Source organism: Callorhinus ursinus, unplaced genomic scaffold (assembly GCF_003265705.2).
Source record: "Callorhinus ursinus isolate GAN/ISIS: 27379988/994484 unplaced genomic scaffold, GSC_fseal_2.0 scaffold1, whole genome shotgun sequence".
In the NCBI taxonomy this organism is placed as follows: domain Eukaryota; kingdom Metazoa; phylum Chordata; class Mammalia; order Carnivora; family Otariidae; genus Callorhinus; species Callorhinus ursinus.
The window spans coordinates 134,069,988-134,087,895 of NW_027397063.1; the positions used below are offsets into that span (position 1 = coordinate 134,069,988).

Below are 17,908 nucleotides of genomic sequence, written 5' to 3' on the forward strand. Positions count from 1 at the left end.
TTTCCCCTTAACCTCACTGTTCCTTCAGTGCTATTCTCACTCTCCCCACGGTTTCAGGACAGAGGCACGGGAGGGATGCGGGGATCTGCCCTGGCTCTAACCCTTTGGCAAATAATCTCTGCATTTCTCAATGCCGACCTGGAAGGCATTTTCTTACCATCTGTGGGTCGTATAGTTAATTACTTTTTTGAAGGAATGTTCAACATTTCTTATCTCGCTTGTCATGCACATCAGTTTTCAAACCTTGGAATGATGAGCTGGCATTTCAAGTAAGGGTGGTCCCACAAATCAAACACAGTGTGACTTTGGTTTCATTTCTTTGTTGAAACATCGGGTCTTGTTTAGTGCACAACAAGACAGAAGTAGGAAACACGTATAAACCCTTACTGCCCTCAGCCCTGATGTCTTTCTCTTTCTGCCATTGTATTATGAAGCTACCACGTCCAGTAGAGAAATGAAGTCAATTCCACAACAGCTGGATTTGCCAAGACTCATTTTCATGTCCATGGGCATGAAAGCTCTGGGTGGCCGGCTTTTCCAAATTCCAGTCTGGGACTCCTGCCTTGGACAAGAAAGGTTGAGGAACAGGTCACGGGTGTCTGGGACGACATGATTTACTTTCAACAGTGTCACGTTAAATGTCATGGCATTAATAAGGATGAAGTGAACCACTGCCACTGCTCAAATTTGCTAGCCACATGCAATACTTTTCTCCCCTCAGGAATCCTAAAGCTCCTTCATAGGAATAATATTCTACAGCTTATGGTACATAAACTTCAGGTTGATGATATTTTGCTAAAATGGCATGATGCCTGCTGGACGAAGCTTTCGCCTTTAGAGTGAGCAGTGTGTCCCAAGCAGGTGATAGATTTAGGGATGGACAGCATGTTTAATATAAGTCCAACCTCTTTTGAATGCCAGCCTCACGTTTTGGGCCTGTTCCCTCCCAGGGTTTATTTGTTGACAGCTTCTGGCAAAGGGAGAATTCAGAATGAGTAGAGAGTAGTCAGTACAACCTAAAGGGATTACCCTCGAACAAATATGTGGAAATCGCCTTGCTGTTACTTCTCACTGTCCTCTTACTCTGAAGTTTATGGACCATAAGCTGGTCATTGGCAAATTCTCTACCTTTGGCTTTAACCACTTTGTAGTGGTGCAACAGCGGCGTGTTGTGGTCGCAGTAGAGACAGAAGCAGTCGGAGTGATAACAGCCACCATTATATAGATGGTCGACTTTATGCCAGACTCTGTTCTAGATATTTTACATACTAACTGAGTCCTCATAGTAACTTTGTGGCAAAATCCCATGACCCTGTTACCCTGCAGATTCAGATATAGTATAAGTGGCAGTTGTCTCTGGGATCCTTGGAATTCTCAGCCAGCCAGCTGACTCTGGTCATTTCATTAATCTCATAATAATCCATTCTCATATTTTATGGGATTGAGTATTTAGATCCTATTTAAAAAGATATGACAAGGGTTTACTATCCTTTTAATATCCTCATTTTACAAAAGAGGAGATTGAGATACAGAGTGTTTAAGTAGCTTTTTTAAGATCACAGAGCCAGGAGGGAGGAGACTTACGGAGTTAATGGGGCTCCGGGGTCCATGATTTCCAGCACTATGGTACAGGATGAGGTTCATGAAAGGTATCGGGAGGAGAAAGCTGTTGTTACTTAAGAGTCAGGAGAGCAGAGTCTGGACCCTGGTTTAGTTATAGCCACCTTGTGTGTCAGCACTGTATTCTGCTTTCTCCCCAAGCTTCATAGGGGTGGGGGGGAACCAGACTCGGTATCTTCAAAGACTGCCGGGGAGCTGCTTGTCAGGGACCTCAACTTTGAATTCACATCTCAAGCTTTATCTCAAAATGATTTTTATGAACTGGAGGAATTATTTTATACCTAACTTCATGTATCAAACATGAATTTTTCTGAATTAGAGCTGCTCTTTCCTAAAGTGCCACTGAAAATAAAAGGCATATGCTTTGCGTGGTAAAGTGATGCTAATAGCTAGCATATGAAATCAGTAAGGAATATGCCAAAAGAGCATTCACTGGATCCTCATTTGAGATAAATCCTCATTTATCTCATTGGACTTTGGGGAATCCAGGATTAGGAAAAATTCTGAATGCCTGCAGTCACAAAGAGAAAGCTTGGATATTTATAGTCCGAAGGTTTGAGGCCGAGGAGCATGGCCATTCCTGGTCTAATCAAAGCTCTTGCTGGAATGGAACTTGAAATTTGACTGGAACAAGAAAACATATAAATTAGACTCTGTTGATACTATTGAAAAACAATAAGGCATTATTTACTGATAACCTTAAAGGGTTCATAAGCTTTCATCTAATTATCCTCTATCTAGAGAGGTTTATGTTCACAGATGTTCTTCATAGTGTTGTTTGTCTATCTTACTTAAGAGTAATATCCTGGTTGAAAAGAAATCAAACAGAAATATATAATGAGGGTTCTAGAGGGGAGGAGGGTGGGAGGAGGGGTTAGCCTGGTGATGGGTATTAAAGAGGGCACGTATTGAATGGAGCACTGGGTGTTATACGCAAACAATGAATCATGGAACACTACATCAAAAACTAATGATGTAATGTATGGTGATTAACGTAACATAATAAAATGAAATTAAAAAAAAGAAATATATAGAATAAAATGTCAAAATGCTCCTCACTCCAATTCTACTACCCAAAATTCAACCACTCTTTTTACCCCCAGCCTGTTGAACTATAATTGACAAAAGTTTTTATTTGCAGTGTACAAAATGGTATTTTGATATACATATACATTATGAAATGATTACCACAATCAAGCTAATTAACATATCCACCACCTCACATAGTTATAATTGTGTGTGTGTGTGTGTGTGTGTGTGTGGTGAGAACACTTTAATATTTATTCCCAACAAATTTTAAGTGTACAATACAGTATTAACTGTCATCACCATGCTGTACATGAGATCTCCAGAATTTATCCATCCTGCATAATCAAAACTTTATACTCTTTGACCAGTATCTTCTTATTCCGCTCCCCCCTCCCGCCCCTTCCCAGCCCTGGAAACCACCATTCTACTTTTGCTTCTAGGAATTTGACTTTTTTAGGTTCCACATATAGGTGAGATCATATAATGATCTTTCTTATCTTTCAAATAAGTATTTGGCTTTTTTCACTTGGCATAATGTCCTCCAGCTTCATCCATGTTGTTGCAAATGACAGAATTCCCTTCTTTTTTAAGTCTGAATAATATTTCATTGTATGTATGTATATATACATATGTGTATACACACATATGTATATATACATATGTGTATACACACATATGTATATATACATATACCATATTTTCTTTGTCCATTCATCTGTCTATGGTCACTTAGTCGTATCATGGTTATTGTGAATAATTCTGCAATGAACATGGGAGTGCACATGGAATGAATAAGTCATGAGAATAAAAGGTACAGCATAGGGAATATAATTGGCAATATTGTGATAGTGTTGTAGGGTGACAGATGATATCTGCACTCGTGGTGAGCAAAGCATAGCTTATATGTATAGAGATGTGAAATCCCTATGTTGTACACCTGAAACTAATGCAACATTATGTGTCAACTATACTCAAATAGAAAAATTATAAAAAAATACCAAATTGATTGATTGATTGATTGATTGGATATATACCCAGAAATGGGATTGCTGGATCATAGGGGAGTTCTATTTTTAATTTTTTCAGGAACCTCTATATGTTTTCAATAAAGGCTATACTAATTTGCATTCCTACCAACAATGTACAAGAGTTCCCTCTTATCCACATCCTCACCACTACTGGTTATCTTGAGGTGATATCTCACTGTGGTTTTGATTTGCCTTTCTCTGATGATTAATAATGTTGAGTATTTTTCATATATCTTTTGGTCATATGCATGTCTTCTTTTGATAAATATCTATTCAGGTGCCTTGCCTATTTTTTAATAAAGTTACTTGCTATTTGAGCTGTTCGAGTTTCTTATATATTTCGGATATTAACCCCTTATCAGATATGTGATTTGCAAACAGTTTCTCCCATTCTGTAAGTTGCCCCTTCACTCTGTTGCTTTCTTTGCTGTGCAAAAGTTAAAAGTTTGATGCAATCCACTTTTCTACTTTTGTGTTTGTGCATATGCTTTTGGGATTATATCCAAAACAAATCTTTGCCCAGAACAATGTCAAGAAGTTTTTCCCTATATTTTCTACTAGTAGCATAATTTTCAGATCTTAAATTTAAGTTTTCAGTCCATTTTTGATTTGTGTATATCTTGTGAGGTATAAGGATCTATTTTACATTTTCCCCAGCACCATTTATTGAAGAGACTATCCTTTCTCCATTGTGTGTTCTTGGCACTTTTGTCAAAGATCAGTTGACCATAAATGGGTAAATTTATTTCTGGGCTTTCAATTTTGTGCCATCCATCTATATGTCTGCTTTTATGACAGAACAATGGTGTTTTAGTTACCATAGCTTTGCAGTATATTTTGAAATCAGGTACTGTGATGCCTCCAGCTTTCTTCTTTTCACTCAAGATTGCTTTCGCTATTTTGCATTGTTTATGGTCAACCATTCTTAACACTTTGTTATATACTTCTAAACTTCATCATCATATTTCTTTCTTCCTTTCATATGCACACACACACATTTAGTTACACATATATACAAAAATATAATTTTTAAGAGACTTTATTTATTTATTTGAGAGAGAGCAGGGGAGGGGCAGAGGGGGAGGGAGACAGACGAGCAGACTCCAAAGCTGAGTGGAGCTCCATATGAGGCTTGATCTCATGACCCTGAGATCATTACCTGAGCTGAAACCAAAAGTCTGATGCTTAACTGATTGAGCCACCCAGGTTCCCCCAAAAGCATGTGTGTGTGTGTGTGTGTGTGTGTGTGTGTGTGTGTGTGTGTATTTTTTTTTAAAGAGAGAGAAAGCATGAGCAGGGGGTAGGAGGGGTAGAGGGAGAGGGAGAGAGAGAATCCCAAGCAGGCTCCACACCCAGCTCAGAGCCTGATGCTGGGCTCGATCTCATGACCCTGAGATTATGACCTGAGCTGAAATCAAGACTTGGCCACTTAACCAACTGAGCCACCCAGGTGCCCCAAAAGTATAATTTTTAAGAAAATTGTGGTAAGGCTATAGATATTGCTCAATAACTTAATTTCCCTACGAAATTATCAGTATCTGGTTTTTTTGTAAGAGCATGTGGATCTACATAATTATTTCCTCAACTTTACAGTATATTAGAATCATGAGGTACTGTTAGGCATTGAACTTGGTGAACAAAAAGATTGTTTCCAATTTTGATTATACAAACATTGCAGTGAACACACTGGTCACTATATATTGCTCCACGTGTAGGAGCATGTCCATGGAATCCAATTTTGAGAGTAGAATTGCTGAGTCAAAGGGACACTTATGTTCCTATGGATCAGCATAAATGCACTCCCCTCCCCCCAACCTCTGGCACCATCATTGATAAATTTCTATCAGTTTACTATCCCACAATGTATGAGGGTCCTTTGGGTTTGTTTTGATGTTCTTTTTCTAGCTTATTGAGCTGAACGCTATATCTTTTATGTTATTTATCATACATTGATTTTGAACTATAGATTTTTCTTTGAATACTCTGCTCCCTGCATCTTATAGGTTTTGATATGTACAACCAGGAGTGATATTCACACTATTTAAGAACTGGTGACCTCCCCTCAGGAAAGGTGCCATGACCACTGACTTTAGCCATAAACGCCTGGTATGTCTGCGCTCGTGTGAATGAGCTGGATACAAAAAGATGACTTCCATTAGAATTTACTACCTGTAGCTCCTCATCTAACCAAACTGTACAACTATATATTGATTTTTTTTGCTTGCATTATATATTGATATTTTAACTATGTATCTTTTGTGTATGTCTTTCACCTGACTCTTTTATTGAGATTGCTACTTGCAGTGATTCTGTTGGTCAAAATCCTCACCCTAATTCAAGGCTCATCTCAAATGATACCTCCCTGGTAAAGAAGGAGGTAATCCTTTTATGCACTGTCTTGTCATTTCATCTGAACTTGTTGTGGTCGTTATAATCACCTTCACCAGGGGTCAACTTTTCTGTAAAGGACTAGATAAAATTTTGGATTTGATGGATGTAGACTTTCTACTGCTCTCAACTCTGCTCTTGTAATGTAAAAGCAGCCATAGATAATGCCTAAACAAATGGCCACAACTGTATCCTGATAAAATTACATTTATAAAAATAGGTAGCCAGCCTCTGGGCTGTATTTCACTGACCACTGTATTTTGAGCTACACTATTTAACAGTTATGGTGAACTTTTAAAATCTTCTATTCTGAACCATCTGCTTCTTGGAGATGAGGCTTGCGTAAGTGGCCATGTGGTTTAAACTTTAATTTCTATGGACTCAAGAGACATATGTTGAATGAGTGAAAAATACTAATACCATTATTACTCACCCGTAGAAATTTTAGTGATCCGAATATGAATAATAAATACTGGATATATTGACAAACCAAAATAAAATTTGTCTAAGACTAATTTGGTGTGCAGTTTTACACTTTTATCATTCCCTTACTCATGACCAGATTTAGTTTATTCTTTGAAATTCACTCTTTTTTTCCCCCAGATGTTTTTTAGAGGTAAAAAGAGTTTAGAAGAAACTCAGTCCAATACGAAAAAGTCCTAGATCAAAATATGATAGATCTAAAGGAAAACCTATCAAGTTTGAGTACTGTGACATTTATTCTTGTCTAAAAGGTTTATGTGGGTTGCTAATTTGTTTTCAGCTTAACAAAACTAAGCTATGATAGGTCTGAACAATGACATATTCAGAAAGCAAGCACAATCTGATGAAAGAAATTTAAAAATTTTTTATCCTTATATTTCATTATGTGCCCTGAATGGGATATTCTTTAGGAGATCTGTAGTAGCATGATGAGTTTTGTTTGGTATCTTTCTCTGGTTTTAGTCTTTATCTGAACCTAGGAGCTTTAAATCTTCTATAGTGAAAGTCTCACTCAATCTATCCTTAGCGTGACAGGCTAAGGAATGGATAATGAATTTACAACCATTCAGAAGCCACAGAGGCAAAACATATATAAGCTATTATTATTTGCAAAGAAAAGACAAGAATCAATAAATATCTAAAATACACACACAGATACATGAAAATAAAGGTAACTAGACATGACAATTAAGAAATGTAACAAATTATACAATGCGAAAGGGATTATATATTTGCAGTCTGAAGATTTGAGAAGGAATACTCCCTACTGACTATAAAAGGTCAAAGAATACAGTGGTGTCACATCACTTAAACTACATAGTTCATCTTCCAGAGGTAACAGAAGAATGTTTTACTCACCTTCAGTTTTCTTCTTACAAGACTACACTTGTTCCATCCACTCATGGAAAGAACAGCTTGTCTTATTACCCTCCAGTGGAAATGAGTTATGAGCCTTTTATCTGGAGTTTACAGGGCAGGTTTAACTTCTTTATAGTTGAATTACAGTGATGAATACAATATCTAATTTCATCTTAGTTATTTTTTTTCAAGAATTCCTCTTCCTGTTCTGATTTGTAGGTTCATACAAGATAATAATGGGAGAGATCAAATTACCCCATGTGGGATCCTGTTAAACACTTTAGTATTGTCCTGAAGGTCTTTGGTATTAATTTCCTGTTTTTTTCTTCTGTTCCTGTCAATCCAACTAGAAAAACCAGGCATTGGTGACATTCATAACAATTTGGTATCTTTACTATGTTTCAGAGAAAAGTTTGCATTTTATGCAGTACCCAGCTTAAAATGATCACTCATGGCTTAATTGAGCTTTTTCTTAGGTTTTTAAAATAGGTGGTCAGGAATCTTGTGAACTAGGAATATAAGAACTAAGCTCCCTTGGGCATCAGTTGTGAGTTGAAATGATGTCACACAGAAGTGCCACAGGTCCTACCCTGGGTACTGTAAGCATTTGTAATAGACACATATTGCATAAGAAAAGTGGATGACCTTCTGTATCAGCCGGCTGATATCTCACTTTTTTAAAGCCCTCAAACTGCAAGGTCCTTATTGTTTTAACTCATCAAATCCAGGAGCTCCTTTCCATGAAATATGTTGTCCCCTGACACTGATTAACAATTACTTCTGAGCGATTACCTTTGGGTGATCAGATAGCATTTGTGATTTGCCCAAAGTCACAACCAATGTAGGCAAGCATAGGATAACTTCTGTCTGTTGGCATTTCATTATTTTATTCACATATTTATCATTTATCGAGTGTGAACTGTGGGCCAGGTAGTGTGCTACGTGCCAGGGATACAAAGTTGAGTGAGACAAGATCCCAGACCTCCAGAGGCTTATAGTAAGTAATAAATATGCAAATCAATGATTACATTACATTTTTATCAGTGCTATAATAGAAGCATGAACAGAATGCTGGGAGAGCATAAGGGCATCAAAAATCAGATTCAGGGAAAATCCCCTGGAGGAACCCATATTTAGACTGAATTTTGAAGAACAGGTGGGATTGCTAGTTAAAGAAGCAATGAGACAGCATTGTAACCTGTAAAAAGTCAAGGAGACATGAACCAGCACCAGGTATTTGAGTCATGACAAATATTTCAGCATAGCTTGAAGGGAGCTGAGGTGTAGGTTGTAGGTATGGAAGTTAAGGGTAAAGCCAGAGGCCAGATCCCAAAAGGTTGAGAAGCTAAGCTGAGCATATGACACTATAATTTGAAACAAAGGGGTGTAGGTTAAGGGAGGATTCACCCTGCCCATCCCTAGCATTCGGGCATTATGGTGACTCCATGACACAGCCACAAAACCCTTCCCTTGCTTCGCTGGGAGCATTCGATGTGGGTATGGGAATGGGAATGACCTTCAAAGTAAAGGCAGGCCTGTCTCCCTGAATGGAATTCATATACCAACCGCTAAGAGAATATCTTCTTCTTTGTCTCATTTCAATTGTATTTTCCCTCTTGAGTTCTGGGAGCCTGCTCAGCCCTGCTTACTAGTTCTTATGACCAATTTTCCTTTGACTTATACTAGTTTTCCACTGTGTATGAAGAGGCAGAGATGCTGTCAGGGAGGTAGGGCAGGTGATGACTCGGCCAGTTAACGCCCTCTCCCCATAAAGCCCTTTCTGCTTGACCTTCCTGCATGAATATTCTGGCAAGCACATGGTAAAAATTAAAAAAAGAATCTGTTTTGAGATTCTGGAGCCTCAGATTTCAGGTTTTAAACCTGGTATTGACCAGAATAGTCTTTGAGATTTTACTCAAGTCAGTCAGCCTCTCTGAGCTTTCTGAACTTTCTGTCCCTACTATGTAAAAGGAAGCAACTGACTTATTTCATCAAGACCTTTCCTCTAAGTCCATGGATTGTGCTTCCTCATGTGAGACAGCCAGTCGTCTATCTAGATCACCTTTACATAAGATGCAGGGTTACTTTTCGGTGAGAACACAATTGACTGGATGGGAAGGGGCAGAGGTTCTACAAAATAGGAGGATTTTATAAATTGAATTCTCTGAGAGGTTCAGAATGCCTGGTTTTATTTTAACTCTTAAAAACCAAACTCCTTGCAAATGGTCTCAGGGAATTTCATTAAAAAAAAAAAAAAGTTCTCTCCAAAGGTGAAAGGAGCCGTTCATTGTTTAATAAACTGGATAATCTTCCTTCTTAGAAACATTCTAAGGTGTATAAATGGAGACATTTATGCTGTCACAGAGAAAAATTTGCAGATAGACCATGCATCACTTGGAGATGCTTGATCCCTGGAGATAATAATCAGAGGGAATTTTATTCACTTACAGACAAATATTTTTACAAGAAGCATTTGCAAGCAGGTTGATTTTCTATTTTATGTTAGCTACTTATTAGCAGTGTCATGGCTTTGCTATTCAGGCAACTTGGGAGTTGTCGGAAATGCATTGGAGAAAGGATATTGTTTTTAGTTATGAATTAAGAGTTTGAATAAATACAGTTTTTTTTTTAATGGAAAGCTACTAAGAGATACTGAAATGCCAGATTAAAATACCCTTTCCCAGAAAGGTGAGGTAAATAGAATGTGGCATATTGAAAGGAATAGACTTTGAAGTCAGAGAGGATGGGATATGGATCTTGTCTCCATTGTTTTTATTTCCAAGATCTTGGGAAAGTCTTTGAGCTTTGTCTTCTGAGCTGCAGTAACAGAAAGTTTTAAGGAAATGATTGAGTTAAGATTTAAAAGACTTAGCCAATTTAGGAAACAAATGATCTCCTATTCATGTCATGGGGCAGGAATCTGAAGACAGAATTCTCTAGAGTTTTTCCTTCATTTACAACCTAAATAGCCTCCAAATACTCCCTTTGCATCAAGTATTTTATTGTACCAGACAAATGTTCCCCAAATTTTTATAATATAGTAGCCCTTTTTCATTGAAATATATGATCCTAAGAACTTCCTTAGGAATTAAAATAATTATTTTTACATTATTATCTGGTGTATAATAAAATGAAATAGCAAGACAAATTTTTACTCTTTCCCTTTTAACAAATGATAAACCTGTCATTTACCTCAAAGTTAAATTTTTGAGAAATGTATATGGAAAAATATAAAAGATATAATAATAACTTGACCACAGGAAGATTTCTGATTACAGTGTGTTTTGTGTGGCTGAATTTTATAATTTCTAGAAGTTGTTTCTAAGTGATGAAATAAGGTATGAATTTCAGGTTGTGAGCTTTCTCTAATTGTTGCATGTTGCTGGTGAATACAGCTTTTTATCCCTTATATGTGAAGACCCAAATTGGAAATATGTCAACGTGCATGTTTTTTTCTTCTTACAGTTGACTATGAAATGCTAGAGTCATCTTGATGTATTATGTAAGATGAACGCAAATTGTATTTCAACATCAGTGCTCCATATGCTTCCTGCCTTTTAACTGGCGCTCCATCGTGGATATAAATAATCAGTTACATGACTCAAAATGAAAGCCATTTATACACTTACAAAGGTTAAAGCCACCAAGCTGGCTAGAGGTGTTCAGCTTAGGAACTGGAGCCTGTCATTTGTCCCTTCTCTTCTGACTGCTACGCCCCTTTACTCAGTAGCATGTAGTGGTTCTAAGTGTTTTCCTTTTAAGAAGAAAAACTGCTTACTACATTATTTTATTTGCATTTTAGGGATTTTTAGAAATTAGACATTATAAAAGATTCCAATAGTGGCTATAATGACAAGACAGCCCAGGAACACATGATAAGAAAGTGGAAAAATAATTAACAGTGGTATCTCCAGGCACTATGGTTAGAGTTTTCTAGAATTTTCTGCAGGATACTCCCCTTGTAAAGAGTTCTTTTCTCTTCTTTTCTACTTCCTTCCTTTCCTTTTTTCCTACCTCTTTCCTTTTTTGGGTCAACCAGCATTTACTGTATCTCTACCAAGAACCAGACATCATACAAAGCACTAAGGATACGAGAAGTTAAAATGTTTCTAATCTAGTGAAAATGTTTTCTATTTCTTTGCTTTTAATTTACTCAGAAGTTTTCTTTATTTACATAAAAATATATGAATTCTAATTAAGCTATAATCACATTGGATGCTTTAAAAAGCAGTAATATTCTGGAACCTTTATTACCCAATGTAAGACTCCACATGACATAGACATGATTAAAAGGTTCATTCTTTAACATTCAAGTAGAACTGGTGAATAGAAGGAGTTCACTTTATGAATAGAAAATCTTAGTCTTGCTATTCTTGACTACAGTTCTCTTAAACTACCTAGTTTAGATCAAGTCAGTTGCCATGCTAATCATTTTTCATATGTGGAAGAAACAATGGCCACACTCCAGCTACTGGTTTTTCTATTTTAGGAAATATGTCATGTAAGGAAACCCCACTATATGCAAAAGATTTGTAGATAGCTCCTTGGAGTTAATTTCTGTGAGCATTAGAAGGTACTTAAACCCCAAACCACAGAGAGGGTTTATAAATGATTGCCATAAGCTCTTTAGCCACTTACTTCAATACAGTAGCACCCCTTTGCCATTAAATGAATAGTGTAGAGAATTTGTGGGGATGCTTAGAACTCTGGAGCAGCCCATTGTTTGAAGATTATGTTTCTGATGCTTCTTGCTAGAAGTCATTTATTTGCCTAATAGATGTCAGCTGAGTGCATACAGTGTGACAAGAACTGGACTTGGCATCGCCATGGAGAACATCATATTCTAGGCTCATCCTTTGGAACTGAGCAGAAGTTGGTGCTGTTAATGTCAAGAGCAAGTCAAGAAAGAACGAGGCTCAGACAGAATGTCACTTGTAGAATCTGAGGGTGCTGCCCTGATATCAGATGTCCTACATCCATCAGTGATTATCATGAGTATAGAAGTCTCGTTTGTATCTAAATTATTTTTTCCAAATGAAAATTGAAATATACTTCAGTCTATTTTTCTCATATAAAGTTGATTTTTGTAACAGGAGCACATAACACAATAGAATTTACAACACTTGCTGAATTATCTCTATCGTAGTAAAAAACAAAACAAACCAAAAAACAGACCAAAAACCAAAGCTGTCCACTAGCTCATATTTTTCCTTTAATCTTTTGAATTTGGGGACAAAGCAGTGTTGATAACTGTCAACTTGTGACTAGGGTAAGTGGAAGGTGGGAAATGCTGAGATTTCTGTCTTCTGCATTATTTACATGATCCTCATCTTTATATGACCTAATCACTTCTTGGCCTTTTGGCTCAGATCAAGTGTAGTATCTGATCTACATAAACATGACCTAAAATTCATGTTTAGCTCCAGTAGATCGGGTGAAATTAACAGTTGAAAGAAACAAAAGTCAGAGGCCATATGTAACATGTCTGTTGTGTTCTTGGCTCCTTTCTTTCTCTCTCCTCTTCTGAAATGTGTTCTTCTTCTCAGGTGTATGCGTTCTAGATGAAATTTTTAAAATCACCTATTTAATATCTCTTAATGACTTTCACACCCTTTTTATCATTTCCCCCATGACTTGCATTTAAGCATAGCAACAATTTCAGGCATAAAAGAAGCTTCTTCAGACATTATGCAGTTGTAGGCATTTTTTGGAAAGCACTAGTGAAGCCAGTAAAATGGCACACCCAGTCAGGTATTACCCTTGTTCAAACAGGGCTCTGAAATGGGGTCTGTTTCCTTGGATTCGCCCACTCCATGTGGGAATAAATTCACTGCAAGATAAATCACTATCTTTCACAAGACTCAGAGATTTTATTTTTTTTTATTTTTGTTTTTATTTTCAACTCTGGACTTTATTAAGAGGGCAAAGAAACTCACTGGAGTGGGAATATCATGGATTCTACTATGTGGTGGACTTAAATGAACTTTATGAACACTGACTTCCACCTTTCATTTCCCTCAGGAGGGACCGCGTTGGAACCATCAGTCACTGTGGCACAGCAGGGAGGCACAGCATTTTGATCTGGTCTGGATTCTTCTTTCTTGGATCCCTTGTCTGTCCCTTTTCAATTTGCAGGGCTCTTGTGAGCTTCTTAGAGTTAAGGTCTTACAACTATTCATAGATGATGCATGGTTTTGACTGATAAGGTTTACGTTTGCCTCAAGCACCAGGTCTTTATACGTAGTTGGTTCTTTTTCAAGACTCATGGCTTCCCTCTGTGGCTCGCTTGCTAGATAACCTGGAATGGCCACATCCTGGGCTCTGTTCAGAGATGTCTGCCTCCATGTGCTGTATTTTTAGCCTCGGAACTTATCTCTCCTGTGTTGCTGTAGTGGGTAGGATTGTTTGGACAGGAAGAGTCACTTCCTTGTTATGTTCTGCCAGCATTGTGGAGCTCCCTGCCTTTCCCACGTGCCCTCTCCTGACGCCTCCCACCCCTGCACTACGGGTTAATCACTTCCCTCACACCATCTTGCAGAGGTCAAGAGCTTTTCCCTCTCTTAATTCTTTTCTCCTCCCCTTTTCCTCACTTCTCATTCCTTCCTTCTTTTACCCTTTCCTAGTCTGCCTGCCTGCCTTTTTTACATTATTTCCTTCTTTTCCTTTCCTTTTTTTTTTTTGAAAAGTCTCTGTTATTATTTTTCTTCTACTTTTATTTCTATTCTGTTATGAAAACTGGATCCCAACTTATGAGGATTTATCCCACACATGCAGATCCTTTGCACATAGTTGAAAGGATATGTGCCAATAATTATGGATTGCAGCATTGCTTGTAATAACAGCAGTTTGTGAACAACTCAAATGTCCATCAGTAGGGACATGTTGACTAAACTATGGCATGTCCATATAACGGAACACTATGCAGCTATAGACAATAATTGGGAAGCACACTATGTATTAATTTGGAAACATCTCCAAGACATTTTATTAGGTAGAAAAAAGCAAAGGGCAGAACAATTTGTACTTTATATTTCCGTTCGTGGAAAAAAAAAAAAGTGGTGTGTGCATGGAGGGTGGGTGATTAAGATTCTATTTTTTGCTTGTTTATTATAACTAGTAAACACACAAAGAAATTTGTATAGGAAACACAGGGAGTTGCTCATGGGTGTCAGGGGACGGGTGGACTGAGGAATAGTGAGAAGAGATTTCATTGCCATATCTTTTTGTATTTACTAAATTTAAAAAACATGTTAATATATTATTTATCCAAAAAATTAAATATAGTAATGTCATCCTCAGAAGTCAAAGTAAGTTTCAGGTGAAAGAAAACTACTGACACATTAAGTGTTAAAAAAAAGTACAAAGAATTCGCACAACTGGGTATATTGGTCCAAACCCATGGGTGTCCTTCTCACATATACACACAACACATAGTTGCTTATGGTTTGAACCATGTAAAATTATCATTTTCATGAACAACAACAACAACAACAACAACAAAACCCTTGGATATTGGCAACTTCATATATTTTAATAGAATGTTTACCTTCATTAAGGCATCAAAACTCCATTACGAGTTTGCCTGAGCTCTTATGCCCTTAAGTATTACTACATTTCTCTTCTGTGCTCTTGAAACCCGTGGAGTCTGCTTTTATTCATTTACCTGGGCCACCTGGGTAGTACCATGAGATGTGACAATTCTATTCCTGAATTACCTTTCCATCCCAACTTTATTAATTTTGCACATAGCTGTAGATTAAGCCCTCATGATCTATTACTGAGATTATAGTATTCTTCCAAGAAGTCACTCTGAATTCCAGGCTTTCCGTTTGGGTCTAACGTCCTCATTGACACCAAATTTATCTTTCTACAAGGCAGTTTGGGTCATGTTACTCCTGAGTGAATTCATCCTGTATTAGCCAGGGTTCTCCAGAGAAGCAGAACCAATTAGCACTAGGGAACTGTTATTTATCACTTTGGAGTGCTTTTTAGAGGATAAGAGAATGCAATATCAGTCCCTGCATCTTACTTGTTGAGCGTTTTCCTTCTTCTTTTATCAATAAATGATTATTCATGACCAAAGAAGAGAAGAAAATGGTATCATTTAGCAGTGTGCTAACTTAGTGGGACCTACTCTGGTTTAGTCTATTATAACATCACTATGTCTTGCTAATGGCCCTATACAATGCAGTGCCCTTCAACTCTTTTCAAAGAGTGCCCCTCCATTCAAACAATGCAGCACATTCAAATGGTTTAGTCCTACTATAAAATCTTTGGCTATTGTCCATTGGATTTAAAAAATGAGCAAATTTTCCACCGAAACTAGGAGTATGTGACAGTGGGCATGACTGAAGGTTGAAATGAAAAGTCTTTAAGAACCATGAAGTAGTGATTATTTGTTAGAAGTGCTAGATCTCTGTTCATCATAAATGTGTATAAGCTAAAGTGAAAAAATAAAGCTTACAAGGTTAAACAACATATATATGTATATGTAGTTACTAAATATAAATATATAAATATAAATATATATATTTAGTATTATATAATTCCTTTTAAATTGCACCATTCCCCACCACCCAATTCATCCCAGAATTAGTGTTGATCTGTTGCTTTCCACAGATCACATAATAATAGTTAATGACTTAAAAACTCTGGAATATGTCCTTATTTTCCCCAGCCTCTGGGTAAGTTTGTTGGCAGCTAATGCCCCATGGCCTAAAAAGTACTCTCTCCTTTCTTCACTACATTAGCTTCTGTTTATCTTTCTAATCTCAATTCAGCCCTCCTTTCTTCACCCACCCCTTCCCTGGCCTCCTTGCCTGGGTCAGATCCTCCTGTGTAGGTGCTCAAAGCACTGCTTCCTTGTCACAATTTCAAGTTCACATTTCTTTACATGATTATTTCATTAGTCTTCATTCCTCACTAATACAAAAGCCCCATCAAGCTGAGGATAGTCTTCAACTCACTACTGTGTCATTAGTTCCTAATATAGGGTTTTGCACGTAATAGACACTTAATAAATGTTTTTTTAAAAATGTACGACCGTTTAGATCACAAAATACTAATTTTCAGCTAGAGATGAGCATTCTGGGTATCTTTATTAAATGTATACTAGATTATGATTTTATCAATTTTCTGAAATTCAAATCAATATTATTACATTATTCAGAAAAGTAAATTCACTGCCAGTATATAGGTAACATGGGTGTTTTTGGTTTCTTTCTCTTTCTTCCTTTCTTCCTTTCTTTCTTTCTTTCTTTCTTTCTTTCTTTCTTTCTTTCTTTCTTTCTTTCTTTTTCTTTCTTTCTTTCTCTTTCTTTCTTTCTTTCTTTCTTTCTTTCTTTCTTTCTTTCTTTCTTTTCTTTCTTCTTTCTTTCTTTCTTTCTTTCTTTCTTTCTTTCTTTCTTTCTTTTTTTTTTAAGATTTTATTTATTTGACAGAGAGACACAGCGAGAGAGGGAACACAAGCAGGGGGAGTGGGAGAGGGAGAAGCAGGCTTCCCACGGAGCAGGGAGCCTGATGTGGGGCTCGATCCCAGGACCCCGGTATCATGACCTGAGCCGAAGGCAGACGCTTAACCATCTGAGCCACCCAGGCGCCCTATATATATTTTCTATATATAATTCAATTAAAATTTCTCCAGATTTTTGAAGAGAAAAGAACCCTTTCTGGTTTTAGGTCTTTGGCATACCTACATCTTCATGAACCACATACAAATGTAAGCATAGGGCTTTAAGATGTATATACAATTCTCCCGAGCTCATGGTATAATTAAAATTTGGACAGGCAGGTGCCTCAGAGGTCCCAGTAATTTAATTGGTGTTGTTCTAATATCAGAATCTGAAATTTAAAAATCATGGCTGATTCTATGGTCAGTATGTGTCCAATGTATATCCAGTGAAAGCCATGAATTAATTCCCCACGAATTTATAAAAAGACTTAGAATGAAATGAAAAGAAAAAAAAGAAGCCAAAAGAAATAATATATTAAGAGTTGATTCATAGACTAGCATTGTAGAAAACTGGACAAGGTTTAGAGAAATCTCTTATCCTCTGCCCTGCGTATGTGCATAGGCCACTGCACAGTATTGACTAGGCAGATTTATCATTGTCTCAATTCACTAATCCAAAGAAAATTAAGTGTTTCAGTGTGCCATTCCTTGAGCAAGCATAATGCTTAATTAAGCACAGACCCAGCATCTGATTGATGAACTGGTCCTCTACTCCCTCATGGAAATTTCAAAATGTTGTTCCTGACCTAAAGAAATCATGATTGAATCAGAAAATTTGAACCCTTTGTCACATTCACAGGATACTTTAAAAATGTATTCATTCCTCCAACTTCTAGAATGATTCATCCTATGCAACTATTCTAATCTTTGTGACATTCACATCATCCTCAGTGACGTCTAATAGACTAGGCATTCAGTGCTCAAAGTCTCCACACCATAGACATTAAGCAGTGTCTGAACAAAGCACCAACTCAACACTTAGAACTGTTGC

The 17,908-nt window shown here is 37.2% G+C and overlaps 1 protein-coding gene and 1 pseudogene across 9 annotated transcripts in view; both read left to right on the forward strand.

Moving 5' to 3' along the window:
* RBMS3 (RNA binding motif single stranded interacting protein 3) overlaps positions 1-17,908 on the forward strand; it is a 1,359,336-nt gene that overhangs the window by 651,314 nt on the left and 690,114 nt on the right. The gene's annotated exons all lie outside the window — the stretch shown is intronic.
* Positions 12,751-12,851, forward strand: LOC112834816 (U2 spliceosomal RNA; annotated as a pseudogene).